A 20,769-nucleotide genomic window follows, 5' to 3' on the forward strand; every position below is an offset into this window, starting at 1 on the left:
TCTGGAAATTTTGAAATTTTGCCCACTATACCCAAGCCCAGATAGTGAATTGTGAATGTTGTAAACATGTACGTTTGAAGTATTTTTAATATTTTGGTTTGCTTTATTTCACCCCAAAAGAATAAACACGCCTTCATTTCTTGCTTTTTGTCGTTTTCAAATATATTCCGTAAATGAAAGTGGAATACAGATGTTGAATGGATCAACAGTTAAAATTAACACCACAGATACATCAACAAGTCTAGTTTCTATGTCAAATATACATTTAAGTTTAAAAATTTGAGCGCAGTGAAATGGATACTAGATTTTGGAGTGAATCCCTCAGTTGCCTCCTTTCCATACACGGCTCTGAGCTCTGTCTCTGCTCTCATTAAATCAATGGCTTCTTGTATGAACCAAAATACGGTTTGTTCACTAACGGAAACTGCTGATTAAAATTTCTCATCTGAAAGTTCAAACACAGAGAGAGAATAAACATATAAACTAAACTTGTACCCAAGTGAGAATTGCACACGTCACTGTCAACCCAGCCTCCACAAAGCTCAGAGCTCATTTACATACCCATAATGTTCGACATGGTACTTTCAAAGCAAGCTTCAGGTTTGACTGTAATTTTCACGGAGATTGAAGATTGTCATTACTTTTCCACTTGCTGTGTTGCTCTGTGATAGTATGTTTTCTCTGGATGGTAGGTCTAGCATCTCAGTACAATGTTAAAGAGGTATGTCATCGCTTAGGAGCAATTGGCTGTGGTTACATCTTTACATCACTCTGGTTTTTCTTCAGATCGTATAAATCTTTCGCCTTTTACTAAAGATTTCCGTGGAGAGGAGCATTTGGAGTTTTAACTAATTTTTTGATGCCCTGCTTTTGTGGGGCTCATTTATTACTGAAAGAAAGATTTATCTTTAGTTGTGTATATGGCATAAGTGTGTCTTGGTAGAATTGTATTTGTTGTGATGAGGTGGCCTTTTGTGTATTAGTCATGTAGGAATCTTACAGCACCAGGTTATAGTCCAACAGTTTCTTTTGAAAATCACAAGCTTTCGGAGGCTTTCTCCTTCGTCAGGTGAGTGTCGGGTTCCTTGAAAATTGCTGCATAGATAGTCACAGAACAATGCCCGGTGATTACAAATAATCTTTCCAACTGCCCGTTATCAAGGCCATCAAATGAATTGAATAGTGTTCAGACAGAGAAACATTAGATACCAGACTACTGAATATACAAACAGCCAGAACCAAAGACAGAGAGGGAGAGAGAGAAACATCCGAAAGGAAGAGAAAGAGAGAGAATGACCAGTTGTATTAAAAACAGATAACTTTTTTTCCGCTGGTGGGGTTACGCGCAAAATCGTCAAGCAGAAATTGATCGCCAAGTTCCGCACCCATGAGGACGGCCTCAACGGGATCTTGGGTTCATGTCGTGCTACACGTAACCCCCCCCAGCGGAAAAAAAAGTTATCTGTTTGGACTATAACCTGGTGTTGTAAGATTCCTTACATTTGTACACCCCAGTCCAACACCGGCATCTCCACATCATGTGTATTAGTCAGGCAGCAAGTGCTTGGATTTTGGATAAATTGTGGAAGTGCAATGTGTGAAATATTTACATTTTTAGGATTAGGCAGTACGTGTTTCAAATAACTGGCACAGATGGGCTGGGTGGCAGCCTCCTGTGCTGTAAAACTGACTTTAGTTGGGCTCATGTACTATTGGTGGGGCAGAGGGAGGGGGGTGATGCACAGAGATTGGAGTCAGTGCAGGATGAGATGTGAGGCTGGAGGAGTTGTAAAAGGTGGTGAGGCTGAGGTGGATTTTGAAGATGACATTAAATTCTCATCCTCATCTTTGAATCACTCCATACATTGCCCCCCTCCCTATCACCATAACTTCCTCCAGCCATAAAACCCTCCGAGAACTCTGCTCTGCTCCAACTCTGGCCTTTTTGCATCCATCACTTTCTGCGCCCACCATTGCTGGCCATGCCTCAGCCATCTAGGCCGTAAACTCTGGAATTTCCTCCATAAAGCTCTCCACCTCCCTTCTCCTTTATGGCGTTCCTTAGAACCTATCGCTTTGAATAAGCTTTTGGTCACTTGTCCGAATGTCTCCTTCTTTGACTTGGTGTTAATTTTTGTCTGTTTACACTCCTGTAAGCCCATAGGGATGTTTTATTATGTCAAAGGTGCTATAAAAATGTAAGTTGTTGTCCCAAGGCCCTTCACAGGAGCGTTATCAAACAAAATTTGATACCGAGTCACAGAAGGGGATGTTAAGACAAAGCTTGGTCAAAGAGGTAGGTTTTAAGGAGTGTATTAAAGGAGGAGAAAGAGGCGGAGAGGTCCAGGGTGGGAATTCCAGAGCTTACTGCCGAGGCAGCTGAAGGCATGGTCACCAATGGTGGAGCGATCAAAATTGGGGATGTGCAAGCGGCGAGAGATGGAGGAGTGCAAAGGTCTTGGAAAGTCACAGGATTGGAGGAGGTTTCAGAGATAAGGAGGGACGAGGGCAAGGAAGGATTTGAAAAGAAGAATGAGAATTTTAAAATCGAGGCCTTGCTGGACTGGGAGCCATTTTAGGTCAGCGAGCACAGGGGTGATGGGTGAAGGGGACTTGGTGCGAGTTACGATACAGGCAGCAGAGTTTTGAATGAGCTCTAGTTTACGGAGGGTGGAATATGGGAGGCCGGCCAGGAGAACATTGGAATCGTCAAGTCTGGAGGTAACAAATGCATGCATGAGGGTTTCAGCAGCGAATGCGGTGAGGTAGCGGAGGAGACGGGCGATGTTACGTAGGTGGAAGTTGGCGGTCTTGGCGATGGAGCGGATAGGGGTTTGGAAGCTTATCTAAGGGTCAAATAGATCATGAAGGTTGCGAACGGTCTGATTCAGCCTCAAACTGTGGCCAGGGAGAGGGACAGAGTTGGTGGCTAGGGAACGGAGTTTGTGGCGGGAACCGAAGACAATGGCTTCGGTCTTGCTAATATTTAGGCTCAATACTAGGTCCTTTGCTTTATGTGATATATGGTAACAATTTGGACTTAAACGTAGGGGGCATGATTAAGAAATTTGCGGATGACATAAAGATAGGCCGTGTGGTTGATAGTGAGGAGGAAAGCTGTAGATTGCAGGAAGATTTCAATGGACTGGTCAGATGGGCAGAAAAGTGGCAAATGGAGTTCAATCTGGAGAAGTGTGAGGTCAAGCAGTTGGGGAGAGCAAACAAGGCAAGGGATTACACAATAAATGGGATGATACTGCGAGGTGTAGACGAAGTGAGGGACCTTGGAGTGCATGTCCACAGATCCCTGAGGTAGCGGGACAGGTAGATAAGGTGTTAAGAAGGCATATGGAATGCTTTCCTTTATTAGCTGAGGCATAGATTATAAAAGCAGGGATGTTATGCTGGAACTGTATAAAACATTAGTTAGGCCACAGCTTGAGTACTGCGCACAGTTCTGGTTACCACATTACAGGAAGGATGTAATTGCACTACAGAGGGTGCAGAGGAGATTTACGAGGATGTTGCCAGGACTGGAGAATTTTAGCTATGATGACAGATTGGATAGGCTGGGATTGTTTTCCTTGGAACAGAGGAGGCTGAGGGGTGATTTGATTGAGGTATACAAAATTATGAGAGGTCGAGATAAAGTGGCTAGGAAGGACCTATTTCCCTTCCAGGAGGGGTCAATAACCAGGGGGCATCGATTTAAAGTGATTGGTAGAAGGATTAGAGCAGAAATTACGAAAAAAAATTTCACCCAGAGGGTGGTGGGAGTTTGGAACTCACTGCCTGAGAGGGTGGTGGAGGCAGAAACCCTCAACTCATTTTAAAAATACCTGGATGTGCACCTGAAGAGCTGTGACCTGCAGGGCTACGGACCAAATGCGGGAAAGTGGGATTAGGCTGGGTGGCTCATTTCTCATCCGGTGCGGACACGATGGGCTGAATGGCCTCCTTCTATGCGTAAATTTTCTATGATTCTATGATTCCATTTAGTTGGAGGAAATTTTTGCTCATCTGGATGTTGGACAAGCAACGTGACAAATCAAAGGCAGTGGGGGGGTGGGGGTAGAGCGAGGTGGTGGTGTGGTAGAGCTGGTTGTTGTCAACGTACATGTGGAACCAGACATGTTTTCGGATGATGTTGCTGCGAGGCAGCATGTAGATGAGAAATAGGAGGGGGACAAGGATAGATCCTTGGGGGACTCCAGAGGTAACGGTGTGCAAGTGTGAGGAGAAGCCATAGCAGGTGATTCTGTGTCAATGACTGGATAGATAGGAATGGAATCAGGCAAAGGCAGTTGAACCCAGATGGCCGATGGAGGAGAGGCGTTGGAGGAGGATGGTGTGGTCAACCGTGTCAAAGGCTGCAGACAGTTCGAGAAAGATGAGGTGGGATAGTTTACTACAGTTACAGCCACATGGGATGTCATATGTGACTTTGATAAGGGCCATTTCAGTGCTGTTGCAGGGACAGAAACCTCATGTAAAGTTGGAAATGTCGTAAACAGTGAGGAGGATAGCTGCAGACTGCAGGAGGACATAAACAGACTGGTGAAATGGGAAGACACATGGGATATGAAATTGAACGCAGAGAAGTGTGAAGTGATGCATTTTGGAAGGAAGAATGAGAAGAGGTAATATAAAGTAAATGTACAATTTTAAAGCGGGTGCAGGAACAGAGAGATCTGTGGCTTCAAATACACAAATCTTTGAAGGTGGCAGGAAAAGTTGATAAAGTTGTTGTCGAAGCATACGGGATCCTGGGCTTTATAAATAGAGACAAAGAAGTTATGCTAAACCTTTATAAATAACTGGTTAGGCCTCAGCTGGATTATTGTATCCAATTGTGGGCACCACAGTTTCGGAGGGATGTCAAGGCCTTGGAGAGGGAGCATTGATTTACTAGAATAGTACCAGGGATAAGGAACTTCAGTCGTGTTGAGAGAACAGAGAAGGTTAAGAGGGGATTTAATAGAGGTGTTCAAAATTATGAAGGGTTTTGTTCGAGTCGGGGACCTGGGGAAGAGATCAGGGTGCCGGGGAGCACATACAGAGAATAAGCATACGACGTAAACTTGTACCCAAGTAAGAATTGTACATAAATAAAAACAGAAAATGCTGGAAATATTCAACAAGTCAGGGTGCATCTGTGGAGAAAGAAAGGGAGTTAACGTTTCAGGACAATGACCCTTCGTCAGAACTGGAAGAAGCTGAAGATTAAACAGTTTTTAAGCAAGTACAGAGCCAGGGAAAGTGGGGGGGAGCGGGGTGGGAGAGGAGGAAAGAACAAAAGGGAAGGTCTGTGATAAGGTGGAGGGCAGGAGTGATTAAATGACAAAGGGATGATGATGCAAGACAAGGAGGGTGGTAATGGGACAAGTAAAGAAACAAAGATGGGTCTAGAGGAGCTGTAAATGGAAACATCAGAACCAAGACCAGCACTTGCTGTCCAAAAAAATGGGAGCAGTGGTTATGGTCTGAAATTATTGAAATCAGTGTTGAGTCCAGAAGGTTGTAAAGTGCCTAAACGAAAGATGAGGTGCTGTTCCTCGAGCTTAGGTTGAGCTTCAATGGAACAGTGTAAGAGGCCGAGGACAGAGAGGTCAGAGTGGGAGTGGGACGGGGAATTAAAATGGCAAGCGACCAGCAGGTCAGGGTCACACTTGCAGACTGAGCGGAGGTGTTTAGCAAAGTGATCACCCAGTCTGGGTTTGGTCTCCTCAATGTGGAAGAGACTATAAGACCATAAGACCATAAGAGATTGGAGCAGGAGTAGGCCATTCAACCCCTCGAGCCTGCTCCGCCATTTAATGAGATCATGGGTGATCTGATTTTTACCTCAACTCCACTTTCCCGCCCTTTCCCCATATCCCTTGCTGATCAAAAATTTGTCTAACTCAGCCTTTAATGCATTCAATGACTCAGCCTCCACAGCTTTTTGGGGTAAGAATTCCAAAGATTCATGACCCTCTGGGAGAAGAAATTCCTCCTCATTTCCGTCTAAAATGGGCGACCCCTTATTCTGAGACTATGCCCCCTAGTTTTAGATTCCCCCATGAGGGGTAACATCCTCTCAGCATCTACCCTATCGAGTCCCCTCAGAATCTTGTATGTTTCAACAAGATCTCCTCTCATTCTTCTAAACTCCAATGAGTATAGACCCAACCTGTACAATCTTTCCTCATAAGACAACCCTTCCATACCCGGAATCAACCTAGTGAACCTTCTCTGAACTGCCTCCAGTGTAAGTATGTCCTTCCTTAAATAAGGGCACCAGAACTGTACGCAGTACTCCAGGTGAGACTGCAGTGTGAGCAGCGAATACAGTTTCCTGAATTGAAAGAAGGACAAGTAAATCGCTGTTTCAACTGGAAGGAGTGTTTGGGGCCCTGGGCGGTGGGAATGGAAGAGGTGAAAGGCAGGTGTTGCATCTCCTGCGCTGGCACGGGAAGGTGCCATGGGGAGGAGAGCGGGTGTTGGAAGAGTGGACCAGGGTGTCGCACAGGGAGCGATCCCTTTGGAATGCTGAAAGGAGAGGGGAGGGGAAGATGTGTTTGATGGTGGGATCGCGCTGGAAATGACGGAAATGGTGGAGGATGATATGTTGAACGTGGAGGCTGGTGGGGAGGAAGGTGAGTATAATTGGTCCCTATCATGGTCTGGAAGGGAGGGGAAGGGGTGAGGGCCGAAGTGCGGGGAATAGGACGGACACGGTCGAGGACCCTGTCAACTACAGTGGAGGGGATTCCTCAGTTGAGGAAAAAGGAAGATGAATCGGAAGCACTGGTGTAGAAGGTGGCATCGTCAGAACAGATGTGACAGAGACAGAGAAGCTTGGAGATGGGAATATAATCCTTACAGGAAGCGGGTTGGGAGGAAGTGTAATGAAGGTAGCTGTGGGAGTCGGTGGGCTTATAATAGATATTGGTTGACAGTCTAACCCCAGAAATGGAGATAAGGAAGTTGAGGAAGGCAAGGGAAGAGTCAGAGATGGACCATGTGAAGGCGAGGGAAGGGTGGAAATTGGAAGCATAGTTGATGAAATTTTCCAGTTCGGGGTAAAAGCATGAAGCTGCTCCGATACAGTCATCAATGTATCGGAAAAAGAGGTGAGGGAGGGGACCTGAGCAGGACTGGAACAAGGAATGTTCCACATATCCCACAAAAAGGCAGGCATAGCTAGGACCCAGACGGGTTCCCACAGCGACACCTTTTATTGTACACGTCACTGTAAACCCAGCCTCCACAAAGCTCAGAGCTCATTTACATACCCATAATGTTCTACATAGTACTTTGCAAAAAGGCAAAATAAACTTCAGGTTTGACTGTAGCTTTCACGGAGATTGAAGATTGTCATTACATTTCCACTTGCTGTGTTGATCTGTGGTAATATGTTTTCTCTGGATCTTAGTTCTAGCGTCTTAGTACAATGTTAAAAAGGTATGTCATCGCTTCGGAGCAATGATCTGAGGTTGAGTCCTTACATTACTCTGTTTTCTCTTCAGATCGTATAAATCTTTCGCCTTTTACTAAAGATTTCCGTGGAGAGGAGTGTTTGGAGTTTTAAATAATTTTTTGATGCCTTGCTTTTGTAGGGCTGAGTTATTGCTAAAAGAAAGATTTATCTTTAGTTGTGAATATGTGGTAGGTGTGCCCTGATTGTTATTGTGATGAGGTGGCCAAAGGTTCATTACTCAGGCTGGCAAGTGCTTGGGTTTTGGATAAATTCTGGAAGTGCAATATGTTATATATTTACATTTTTGGGACTAAGTCGTGCGTGTCTCAAATAATTGGCGTAGATGGGCTGGGTGGCGGCCTCCTGTGCTGTAAAACTGATTTTAGTAGGGCTGATGCACGAATGGTGGGGCAGAGGGAGAGGGGTGATTCACAAAGGTTGGAGTCACAGTGCAGGATGAGATGTGAGGCTGGAGGAGTTATAAAAGTCGAGTGTGGTGATGCTGAGGTGGAGTTTGAAGATGACATTAAATTCTCATCCTCGTGTTCCATGGTCTCACCCCCTCCCTATCACCATAACTTCCTCCAAATATACAATCCTCCGGGAACTCTGCGTTGCTCCAACTCTGGCCTTTTGCGCTCTGGAATTCTCTCCATAAACCTCTTCAACTCTCTCTTCTTTTAAGGTGCTCCTTTAAACTTACCTCTTTGACCAAGCTTTTGGTCACTTGTCCAATTGTCTCCTTCTTTGACTTGGTGTCTATTATTGTCTGTTTACGCTCCTGCGAAGCCCATAGAGACGTTTTCCTAAGTTAAAGGCACTATATAAATGTAAGTTGTTGTTGTGGTTGAATTTATTGTTTGTTAAGATATTATTTGTTTTAAAAGTGCCTGTATTTCACTCATTGTGAATGAAGATCGGAGTGATGGGAGGAAAATCGGTGGGCCGTGGAAGAAGGTTGGGGGGCCAGGAAGAATATCGATGGGGCCAAGGAGGAAGGTCGTGGGTCGGGACGAAGGTCGGGGGGCCGGGAAGAAGGTTGGGGGCTGGAAAGAAGATTGGGGAGTCAGGATGAAGATCGGAAGGTTGGAAAAGAGATCATACGGGGGGCTGGGTAAAATCCCGGAGGCCGGGAAGAACATTTGGGCGGTCAGGTAGGAGGTCAGGGGGCCGGGGAGGAGATTGGGGGGCTGGGACTTGGAGACCTGAGGCCGCTGGAGGTTGGGTGAAGAGTCTGAGGTCGGTGGGGGTCCACAATGGTGCGGGGGTGGGGCGTGGGGGTTGTCCAGTATCGGGGAGAGGGGGGCTCGTTTGATCACGGGGTTCCAGGTGAGCTTGTTGGGCCTGGATGAAGCATTCCTGCTCCTCCGGGCCCACAAACAGTGCAATAAAGGCACTCACCTCATGGATCCGGCCCTTCTCTCCTGCTTTCAGCTTACGTGTGATTCGGAAGTGATGAGAAACCCGAACAGGTAACGTTAAATTCATTTTAATGTTGTAATACATGATCTATTAAGTACCTCAAGTATCTCAATGAGGTAAAATGCCCTTTTAAGTATCGGTCTGCTGGCTTTAAGTGGCTGGCTTTAAGTGCTGGCTCTATCCCATCATCTAAGTCATTAATAAATACAGTGCATAGTTGAGGTCCCAACACAGATCCCAGTGGGACAACACTAGTCACATCCTGCCAATTTGAGTACCTGCCAATTTTCCCAACTCTCTGTTTCCTGCCCCTCAACAAATTTCCTAATCGGGTCAACAATTTATCCTCAATTCAACGAGCTTCAACTTCAGCTAACAGTCTCTTATGAGGGACTTTATCGAATGCCTTCTGGAAGTCCACATAAACAACATCCATAGACATTCCCCTGTCCACTACTTTAGTCACCTCTTCAAAAAATTCAATCAGGTTCGTCAGGCATGACCCACCCTTCACAAATCCATGCTGGCTCTGTCTGATCAGCTGAAATTTTTCAAGTTGTTAAGTCACTCTATCCTTAATTATAGACTCTAGTAATTTCCCGACAACAGATGTTAGGCTAACTGGTCCATAATTCCTTGGTTTCCCTCTCTCACCTTTCTTAAATAGAGGAGTAACATGCAATTTTCCAATCTAAAGGAACAGTACCTGAATCAAGAGGACTTTGGAAGATTATAGTTCGGGCATCTGCAATGTTCTCACCTACTTCCTTTACAATCCTGGGATGGAAAGCACCTGGTCCTTGGGATTTGTCACTCTTTAGTGTCATTATTTTCTTCATTCCTGTCAATTTGCTTACGTTAATTATGGTGAGTCCCCATCCCTGTTTAAAAATTAGTTTCCTTGGGGTATGTGGCATGCTATCCTCTTCCTCTATTGTAAATACTGACGCAAAATAATTACTTAACATGTCCACCATTTCCTTATTTTCATTTACAATATCACCATTATCAGTTTTTGAGGGGCCCACATTGCTCTTGACCACCCTCTTTTTCCGAATAGAATTGTAAAAATTCTTTGTGTTGATTTTGATATCCCTTGCAAGTTTCTTTTCATTCTCCCTTTTTGTAGCTCTTACTGTCCGTTTTGTCACCCTTTGATGTTCTTTGTATCTCTCCCAGTCACCAGGATCTGTGCTTTTTTTTTCATTTTTGTATGCTTTTTCTTTTAGTTTTATGTTGTCCCTTAACTCTTTTATCGTCCATGCCTGTTTTTTTTTGCAAGTAGAACTCTTGCCCCTTAAGGGTATAAACTGGGGTTTTGTATCACATTAAATTCTTTTTTTAAATTTCAAAATATACCTTATTTCATGAAATTTAAGGATACACACCGTTCAATGTAAATGCGCAATTACAATTCAAAATAATACAATATGGATCATACAACCTCCGATCCCATCATTACAATTCAAAACAGAGTACATATCTTATAATACATTCTGTACAATACAAGGTGGGGTGGCCTTACACGGTGGCCTTTCCCCATACAGCCTTTGTGTAGGCCTCACCATGCTTCAGTGCGTCCCGCAGCGTGTACTCCTGGACCTTGGAGTGTGCCAATCGGCAACACTTGTTCTTGGGCAGCTCCTTCAGCTGGAAGACCAACAGGTTTCGGGTGGACCAAAGGGTCTCCTTCACGGAGTTGATGGTCTTCCAGCAGCAGTTGATATCTGTCTCTGTATGTGTTTCGGGGAACAGCCCGTAGAACGCAGCGTCTTGTGTTACCAAGCTGTTTGGGATGAACCGGGACAGATACCAATGCATCTCACTCCACACCTTCTGCACGAAGGGGCAATCCATGAAGACGTGGATGACGCTCTCGACCCTGCCGCAGCCTCGAGGGCGGCTCGCGGTGGCGCTGTGATTCCGTTTGTTTTGGAAAGACCACACTGGGAAGGCCCTTCTCACCACCACCCAAGCTACTGGTGCCTGTTGGTCAGTTCTGGCGACGAGACGTTCTGCCAAATGGCATCGACTGTCTGGTTGGGGAACTGCCCGATCGGATCCACGCTTGGGGTCCACATGCATGACCACTGCCGATAGTTGCTGAGGTGCGGGATTCCACATTCCTGCAAGAACAGCAGGTCCCTCTTGACCCTGGACAGGTAGTTCAGGGTCACAGCGCATTGCGTAGTCGATTTAACACAATGCATGTTTATGGATACAAATTTTAAAGCCATTTTAAAAATACTAAAAGGACAAACATTAAGGTCCTATAATTACATTAGTCCGGGTTCTACATTACTCTCCATTTCCATCCATTGGTCCTGATTCTGCATTTGTGTGGTGTGCACGAACTTCTGGACAGTCCAAGGGCTGAGGAATGAGGTCTGTCCTCCGTTGGAGGAGTGTCCGCGCTGGGGGTTGTCGACGGGGTCTCGTGGGGTGGTGCGTCTGTGAGATCCATGACCAGGTTCGGTTCCTCGGCCTTTGCCGGTGGTTCGTTCTCTGCGACTGTTGTGCTGCTCCCGGTTGCCCAGAGATGGGGGACATTGTTCTCCATGTCACTTCGCCCTGTTGCCCGGAGTTGGGGGACTTCGCTCTCCATGTCGCTTCTCCCAGCGTCCTGGAGTTGCGGTGTGCTGGACTATTTTGCTGCCCCTGGTACCCTGGAGCTGCCAAATTCCTGGAGCTGGAGCCTGCTGTCTGCGTCATTGGTTACAGTTGTGTTTTGCCTATTCCTTTGAGGGTAGGTGGGAGTCTCCCTTTTCCTTTTTCGTCAGCTGAGGAGTAACCACTGTCGTCCGTTGGTGGCTCTAAGCACCTGTTGCTGCTGGTTCCACCTTTGGCCGTCAGTTCCTCCGATTTTCGGGACTTCTTTTTCTTTTGCTGTGCCGTCCAACCTTCTTCTGCCGCTGGCTCACTTTCCATCGGCTCTCGTACTCAGGGAGAGTCTCGGGGCTGAGTGTCGGGATTTGGTTGGTTTCCTCGACGCTCACTTCCTGTTCTTTGTCCTCCTCCTTGTCTTTGGCTCCTTCACGGGGGCCCACGGCAGTGGAGAGGGATCTGGCCTCCTTTGGGGCAGCCACAACTGCTGCTCTCTTCTCCTTTATCACCTCGCCTCTCGCTGCCTGTGCATAGCTGTGTCTGCGGTTTGGGCAGGTACTTTCACTTTAGCATCCTGTATTCACTGCTCACGATGTGGTCTCCACTACATTGGGAAGACCAGACCCATATTGGGTGATTGCTTTGCTGAACACCTTCCCTCAGTCCACAAGCGTGACCCTGACCTGCCGGTTGCTTGCCATTTTAATTCCCTGTCCTACTGCCACTCTGACCTCTCTGTCATTGGCCTCTTACACTATTCCAATGAAGCTCAACGAACAGCACCTCATCTTTCGATGAGGCACTTTACAACCTGCTGGACTCAACATTGATTTCAATGTATTTTTTTGAAATAAAAAAGACACTACCCCCCTCCCCCACCAGCCTCTAGAGCTGTCCTCCGGCCTGTTACTATGCTCCCCTCCTCCCGGCCTCTAACCCTGATCAAACATCACACCTCACACCATTTCCCAGCCTCCTACCATGCTCTATACTCCCATTGCCCCTTGGGTGTCTAACCACTCTCTCCCCTTTCTCTCCTGAAGTCTGCTACTATCCTCACGCTGTTTACCACATTTCCAAGATTTGTGTCATCTGGAAATTTTGCAATTTTGCCCACTATACCCAAGCCCAGATAGTGAATTGTGAATGTTGTAAACATGTACGTTTGAAGTATTTTTTATATTTTGGTTTGCTTTATTTCACCCCAAAAGAATAAATGGCGCCTTCATTTCTTGCTTTTGGTTATTTCCAAATAAATTCCGTAAATGAAAGTGGAATACAGATATTTAATGGATCAACAGTTAAAATTAACACCACAGTTACATCAACAAGTCTAGTTTCTATGGCCAAATATAAATTTCAGTATTAACATTTGAGCACAATGAAATGGATACTAGATTTTGGAGTGGATCCCTCAATTGACTCCTTTCCATGCACGGCTCTGAGCTCTGTCTCTGCTCTCATTAAATCAATGGCTTCCTGTATGAACCAAAATACAGTTTGACCACTAGCAGAAATTGCTGATTAAAATTTCTCATCTGAAAGCTCAAACACAGAGACAGTATAAACATACAAACGAAACTTGTACCCAAGTAAGAATTGAACACGTCACTGGAAACCCAGCCTCCACAAAGCTCAGAGCTCATTTACATACCCATAATGTTCTACATGGTACTTTGCAAAAAAGCAAAATAAACTTCAGGTTTGACTGTAGCTTTCACGGAGATTGAAGATTGTCATTACTTTTCCACTTGCTGTGTTGATCTTTGGTAATATGTTTTCTCTGGATCTTCGTGCTAGCATCTCAGTACAATGTTAAAGGGGTATGTCATCGCTTAGGAGCAAGGAGCTGAGGTTGAGTCTTGAGATTACTCTGCTTTCTCTTCAGATCGTATAAATCTTTCGCCTTTTACTAAAGATTTCCGTGGAGAGGAGCATTTGGAGTTTTTAAGTAATTTTTTGATGCCCTGCTTTTGTGGGGCTGATTTATTGCTGAAAGAAAGATTTATTTTTTGTTGTCGATGTGTCTTTAGGTTCATTCGTTAGGCTGCCAAGTGCTTGGGTATTGGATACTTTCTGAAGTTGCAATATGTTAGATATTTAAATTTTTGGGATTAGGTGTTCCGTGTTTCAAATAACTGGCGTACATGGGCTGGGTGGTGGCGTCTGTGCTGTAAAACTGACTTGAGTTGGGCTCATGTGCCAGTGGTGGGGCAGAGGGAGAGGGGTGATGCACAGAGATTGGAGTCACAGTGCAGGATGAGATGTGAGGCTGGAGGAGTTATGAAAGTAGAGTGTGGTGATGCTGAGGTGGAGTTTGAAGATGACATTAAATTCTCATCCTCGTGTTCCATGGTCTCGCCCCCTCCCTATCACCATAACTTCCTCCAAATATACAATCCTCCGGGAACTCTGCGTTGCTCCAACTCTGGCCTTTTGCGCTCTGGAATTCTCTCTATAAACCTCTTCAACTCTCTCCTCTTTTAAGGCGCTCCTTTAAACTTACCTCTTTGACCAAGCTTTTGGTCACTTGTCCAATTGTCTCCTTCTTTGACTTGGTTTCTATTATTGTCTGATTACGCTCCTGCGAAGCACATAGTGACGTTTTACTAAGTTAAAGGCACTATATAAATGTAAGTTGTTGTTGTGGTTGAATTTATTGTTTGTTAAGATATTTTTTGTTTTAAAAGTGCCTGTATTTCACTCATTGTGAATGAAGATCGGAGGGACGGGAGGAAAATCGGGAGGGTGTGGAAGAAGGTTGGGGGGCCAGGAGGAAGGTCGGGGGCCGGGAAGAATATCGGTGGGTACAAGGAGGAAGGTCGGGGGCCGAGAAGAAGGTCGGGGGCCGGGAAGAAGATTGGGGAGTCAGGATGAAGATCAGAAGGTTGCAAAAGAGATCATACAGGGGGCCGGGAAGAACATTTGGGGGGTCAGGTAGGAGATCAGGGTGCCGGGGAGGAGATTGGGGGGCTGGGACTTGGAGACCTGAGGTCGCTGGAGGTTGGGTGAAGAGTCTGAGGTCGGTGGGGGTCCACAATGGTGTGGGGGTGGGGCGTGGGGTTTGTCCAGTATCGGGGGGAGGGGGGCTCGTTTGATGACGGGGTTCCAGGTGAGCTTGTTGGGCCTGGATGAAGCATTCCTGCTCCTCCGGGCCCACAAACAGTGCAATAAAGGCACTCACCTCATGGATCCAGCCCTTCTCTCCTGCTTTCAGCTCACGTGATTCGGAAGTGATGAGAAACCCGAACAGGTAAGGTTAAATTCATTTTAATGTTGTAATACATGATCTATTAAGTACCTCAAGTATCTCAATGAGGTAAAATGCCCTTTTAAGTATCGGTCTGCTGGCTTTAAGTGGGGGCGGGACTGCCTGGTGTCTGCTGGCTGCACACATACAAGCCTGCCTGGATTAAACCCGGAAGTGGGCGAGTTGGAACCAGGATGTGGTCGTGCTCCAAAAAACTGTTATTTTAAACTCCCACCCGCCCCCAACTCACCCATTCTTGGGGGTTAAAATTTACTCCTATATCTCTTTCCTCATAAAAAATTGCAGTTAAATTAGGTTAAAATTATATCACTATCCTCATTAGGAACATAGGAACAGGAGTAGGCCATTTAGCCCCTCGAGCCTGTTCGGCCACTCAATGAGTTCATGGCTGATCTGTGACCTAACTCCATATCCCTTAATGCCTTTGGTTAACAAAAATCTATCAATCTCAGATTTAAAATTAACCATTGAGCGACATCGACTGCCACTTGCGGAAGAGAATTCCAAACTTCCACCACCCTTTGTGTGTAGAAGTGTTTCCTAACTTCACTCCTGCAAGTCCTGGCTCTAATTTTTAGGCTCATTCCCCTGGACTTAGACTCCCCAACCAGCGCAAATATTTTCTGTCTATCTAACCTATCAGTTCCCCTTAATATCTTGAAAACTTTGATCAAATCACCCCTTAATCTTCTAAATTCCAGGGAATACAACCCTAGTTTGTGTAATCTCTCCTCGGAATTAAATCCTTGGAGTCCAGGTATCATTCTGGTAAATCTACGCTGCACTCCCTCCAAGGCCAATATATCCTTCCTAAGGAGCGTGCCCAGAACTGAACACAGTGCTCCAGGTGGTCCAACCAGGGCTTTGTACAGCTGTAGCATAACTTCTACCCCCTTGTATTCTAGTCCTTGAGATATAAAGGCCAGCATTCCATTAGCCTTTTCGATTATTTTCTGTACCTGTCCATGACATTTTAATGATCTGTGTACATGGACCCCGAAGTCTCTTTTGACCTCCACTGTTTCGAGCTGTTCATCACTTAGAAAGTACTCTGACCTATCTTTTTTAGGCCCAAAGTGGATGACCTCATACTTGCCTACATTCAAATCCATTTGGCATAGTTTTGCCAATTCACTTAATCTATTAATATCTCTCTGTAATTTTATGCTTCCATCTACACTGCTTACAATGCCACCTAACTTTGTGTCATCGGCAAACTTGTTAATGTGGCTCTCTATCCTATCATCTAAGTCATTGATAAATACAGTGCATAGTTGAGGTCCCAACACAGATCCCAGTGGGACACCACTAGTCACATCCTGCCAATTCGAGTACCTGCCAATTTTCCCGACTCTCTGTTTCCTGCCCCTCAACCAATTTCCTAATCGGATCAACAATTTGTCCTCAATTCAACGAGCTTCAACTTTAGCTATCAGTCTCTTATGAGGGACTTTATCGAATGCCTTCTGGAAGTCCACATAAACAACATCCATAGACATTCCCCTGCCCACTTCTTCAGTCACCTCTTCAAAAAATTCAATCAGGTTCGTCAGGCATGACCCACCCTTCACAAATCCATGCTGGCTCTGTCTGATCAGCTGAAATTTTTCAAGTTGTTAAGTCACTCTATCCTTAATTATAGACTCTAGTAATTTCCTGACAACAGATGTTAGGCTAACTGGTCCATAATTCCTTGGTTTCCCTCTCTCACCTTTCTTAAATAGAGGAGTAACATGCAATTTTACAATCTAAAGGAACAGTACCTGAATCAAGAGGACTTTGGAAGATTATAGTTCGGGCATCTGCAATGTTCTCACCTACTTCCTTTACAATCCTGGGATGGAAAGCACCTGGTCCTTGGGATTTGTCACTCTTTAGTGTCATTATTTTCTTCATTCCTGTCAATTTGCTTACGTTAATTATGGTGAGTCCCCATCCCTGTTTAAAAATTAGTTTCCTTGGGGTATGTGGCATGCTATCCTCTTCCTTACTGTAAATACTGACGCAAAATAATTACTTAACATGTCCACCATTTCCTTATTTTCATTTACAATATCACCATTATCAGTTTTTGAGGGGCCCACATTGCTCTTGACCACCCTCTTTTTCCTAATATAATTGTAAAAATTCTTTGTGTTGATTTGATATCCCTTGCAAGTTTCTTTTCATTCTCCCTTTTTGTAGCTCTTACTGTCTGTTTTGTCACCCTTTGATGTTCTTTATATCTCTCCCAGTCACCAGGATCTGTGCTTTTTTTTTCATTTTTGTATGCTTTTTCTTTTAGTTTTATGTTGTCCCTTAACTCTTTTATCGTCCATACCTTTTTTTTGGCAAGTAGAGCTCTTGCCCCTTAAGGGTATAAACTGGGGTTTTGTATCACATTAAATTCTTTTTTTAAATTTCAAAATATACCTTATTTCATGAAATTTAAGGATACACACAGTTCAATGTAAATGCGCAATTACAATTCAAAATAATGCAATATGGATCATACAACCTCCGATCCCATAATTACAATTCAAAACAGAGTACATATCTTATAATACATTCTGTACAATACAAGGTGGGGTGGCCTTACACGGTGGCCTTTCCCCATACAGCCTTTGTGTAGGCCTCACCATGCTTCAGTGCATCCCGCAGCATGTACTCCTGGACCTTGGAGTGTGCCAATCGGCAACACTTGTTCTTGGGCAGCTCCTTCAGCTGGAAGACCAACAGGTTTCGGGTGGACCAAAGGGTCTCCTTCACGGAGTTGATGGTCTTCCAGCAGCAGTTGATATCTGTCTCTGTATGTGTTTCGGGGAACAGCCCGTAGAACGCAGCGTCGTGTGTTACCGAGCTGTTTGGGATGAACCGGGACAGATACCAATGCATCTCACTCCACACCTTCTGCGCGAAGGGGCAATCCATGAAGACGTGGATGACGCTCTCGACCCTGCCGCAGCCTCGAGGGCGGCTCGCGGTGGCGCTGTGATTCCGTTTGTTTTGGAAAGACCACACTGGGAGGGCCCTTCTCACCACCACCCAAGCTACTGTTGCCTGTTGGTCAGTTCTGGCGACGAGACGTTCTGCCAAATGGCATCGACTGTCTGGTTGGGGAACTGCCCGATCGGATCCACGCTTGGGGTCCACATGCATGACCACTGCCGATAGTTGCTGAGGTGCGGGATTCCACATTCCTGCAAGAACAGCAGGTCCCTCTTGACCCTGGACAGGTAGTTCAGGGTCGCAGCGCATTGCGTAATCGATTTAACACGATGCATGTTTATGGATGCAAATTTTAAAGCCATTTTAAAAATACTAAAAGGACAAACATTAAGGTCCTATAATTACATTAGTCTGGGTTCTACATTACTCTCCATTTCCATCCATTGGTCCTGATTCCGCATTTGTGTGGTGTGCACGAACTTCTGGACAGTCCAAGGGCTGAGGAATGAGGCCTGTCCTCCATTGGAGGAGTGTCCGCACTCGGGGGTTGTCGACGGGGTCTCGTGGGGTGGTGCGTCTGTGAGATCCATGACCAGGTTCGGTTCCTCGGCCTTTGCCGGTGGTTCGTTCTCCGCGACTGTTGTGCTGCTCCCGATTGCCCAGAGATGGGGGACATTGTTCTCCATGTCACTTCGCCCTGTTGCCCGGAGTTGGGGGACTTCGCTCTCCATGTCGCTTCTCCCGGCGTCCTGGAGTTGGGGTGTGCTGGGCTCATTGCTGCTCCTGATGCCCTGGAGCTGCCAAATTCCTGGAGCTGGAGCCTGCTGTCTGTGTCACTGGTTACAGTTGTGTTTTGCCTATTCCTTTGAGGGTAGGTGGGACTCTCCCCTTTTCCCTTTTCGTCAGCTGAGGAGCAGCCACTGTCGTCCGTTGGTGGCTCTAAGCACCTGTTGCTGCTGGTTCCACCTTTGGCCGTCAGTTCCTCTGATTTCCGGGACTTCTTTTTCTTTTGCTGTGTATAAGACATGAGGAAAGGGCAAGCAAAAAGGCAAAAAATGGCACAGGTCCTGGCGAATGGGAAAGATACAAAGATCAAGAAAGGGTCACAAAACAGATGGTAAGGGCGACAAAAAGAGAGTATGAAAAGAAACTCGCAAGGGATATCAAAACCAATACGAAGAACTTTTTTAGTTATAATAGGAACTGACCCTGACCTGCCGGTTGCTTGCCATTTTAATTCCCTGTCCTACTGCCACTCTGACCTCTCTGTCATCGGCCCCCCTCCCCCAACAGCTCCTAGAGCTGTCCTCCGGCCTGTTGCTATGCTCCCCTTCTCCCGACCTCTAACCCTGATCAAACATCACACCTCACACCATTTCCCAGCCTCCTACCATGCTCTATACTCCCATTGCCCCTTGGGTGTCTAACCACTCTCTACCCTTTCTCTCCTGAAGTCTGCTACTATCCTCACGCTGTTTACCACATTTCCAAGATTTGTGTCATCTGGAAATTTTGAAATTTTGCCCCCGAAACCCAAGCCCAGATAGTGAATTGTGAATGTTGGAAACATGTACGTTTGAAGTATTTTTAATATTTTGGTTTGCTTTATTTCACCCCAAAAGAATAAACGCGCCTTCATTTCTTGCTTTTGGTTATTTCCAAATAAATTCCGTAAATGAAAGTGGAATACAGATATTTAATGGATCAACAGTTAAAATTAACACCACAGATACATCAACAAGTCTAGTTTCTATGGCCAAATATAAATTTCAGTATAAACATTTGAACACAATGAAATGGATACTAGATTTTGGAGTGGATCCCTCAATTGACTCCTTTCCATGCACGGCTCTGAGCTCTGTCTCTGCTCTCATTAAATCAATGGCTTTCTGTATGAACCAAAATACAGTTTGTTCACTAGCAGAAATTGCTGATTAAAATTTCTCATCTGAAAGTTCAAACACAGAGACAATATAAACTTACAAACTAAACTTGTAACCAAGTAAGAATTGCACACGTCACTGTCAACCCAGCCTCCACAAAGCTCAGAGCTCATTTACATACCCATAATGTTCTACATAGTACTTTGCAAAAAAGCAAAATAAACTTCAGGTTTGACCGTAGCTTTCACAGAGATTGAAGATTGTCATTACTTTTCCACTTGCTGTGTTGATCTTTGGTAATATGTTTTCTCTGGATCTTCGTGCTAGCATCTCAGTACAATGTTAAAGAGGTATGTCATCGCTTCGGACCCATGAGCTGAGGTTGAATCTTGAGATTACTCTGCTTTCTCTTCAGATCGTATAAATCTTTCGCCTTTTACTAAAGATTTCCGTGGAGAGGAGCATTTGGAGTTTTTAAATAATTTTTTGATGCCCTGCTTTTGTGGGGCTGCTTTATTGCTGAAAGAAAGATTTATCTTTAGTTGTAGATGTGTCTTTAGGTTCATGAGTTAGGCTGCCAAGTGCTTGGGTATTGGATACTCTCTCAAATTGTAATTTGTTAAATATTTAAATTTTGGGGATTAGGTGTTACGTGTTTCAAATAACTGGCGTACATGGGCTGGGTGGTGGTCTCTGTGCTGTAAAACTGACTTTAGTCGAGCTCATGTGCCAGTGGTGGGGCAGAGGGAGAGGGGTGATGCACAGAGATTGGAGTCACAGTGCAGGATGAGATGTGAGGCTGGAGGAGTTATAAAAGTCGAGTGTGGTGATGCTGAGGTGGAGTTTGAAGATGACATTAAATTCTCATCCTCGTGTTCCATGGTCTCGCCCCCCTCCCTATCACCATAACTTCCTCCAAATATACAATCCTCCGGGAACTCTGCGTTGCTCCAACTCTGGCCTTTTGCGCTCTGGAATTCTCTCCATAAACCTCTTCAACTCTCTCCTCTTTTAAGGCGCTCCTTTAAACTTACCTCTTTGACCAAGCTTTTGGTCACTTGTCTGAATGTCTCCTTCTTTGACTTGGTGTCTATTATTGTCTGCTTACGCTCCTGCGAAGCACATAGTGACGTTTTACTAAGTTAAAGGCACTATCTAAATGTAAGTTGTTGTTGTGGTTGAATTTATTGTTTCTTAAG

General features: G+C 45.2%; 4 non-coding genes across 4 annotated transcripts; all 4 read left to right on the forward strand.

The window, feature by feature from the left end:
- Positions 1-766: 766 nt before the first annotated feature.
- On the forward strand, positions 767-880 carry LOC137320336 (U5 spliceosomal RNA). The gene has a single exon (XR_010962492.1). It is a non-coding gene; the product is annotated as a U5 spliceosomal RNA (small nuclear RNA).
- Positions 881-7,491: 6,611 nt separating this feature from the next.
- LOC137320349 (U5 spliceosomal RNA) lies at positions 7,492-7,605 on the forward strand. Its single transcript, XR_010962504.1, has one exon. It is a non-coding gene; the product is annotated as a U5 spliceosomal RNA (small nuclear RNA).
- Positions 7,606-13,356: 5,751 nt separating this feature from the next.
- LOC137320315 (U5 spliceosomal RNA) lies at positions 13,357-13,471 on the forward strand. The gene has a single exon (XR_010962474.1). It is a non-coding gene; the product is annotated as a U5 spliceosomal RNA (small nuclear RNA).
- A 6,494-nt stretch (positions 13,472-19,965) lies between these two features.
- Positions 19,966-20,080, forward strand: LOC137320306 (U5 spliceosomal RNA). The gene has a single exon (XR_010962465.1). It is a non-coding gene; the product is annotated as a U5 spliceosomal RNA (small nuclear RNA).
- The last annotated feature ends 689 nt before the right edge of the window (positions 20,081-20,769 follow it).

This window comes from Heptranchias perlo, chromosome 3 (assembly GCF_035084215.1).
Source record: "Heptranchias perlo isolate sHepPer1 chromosome 3, sHepPer1.hap1, whole genome shotgun sequence".
Classification (NCBI taxonomy): domain Eukaryota; kingdom Metazoa; phylum Chordata; class Chondrichthyes; order Hexanchiformes; family Hexanchidae; genus Heptranchias; species Heptranchias perlo.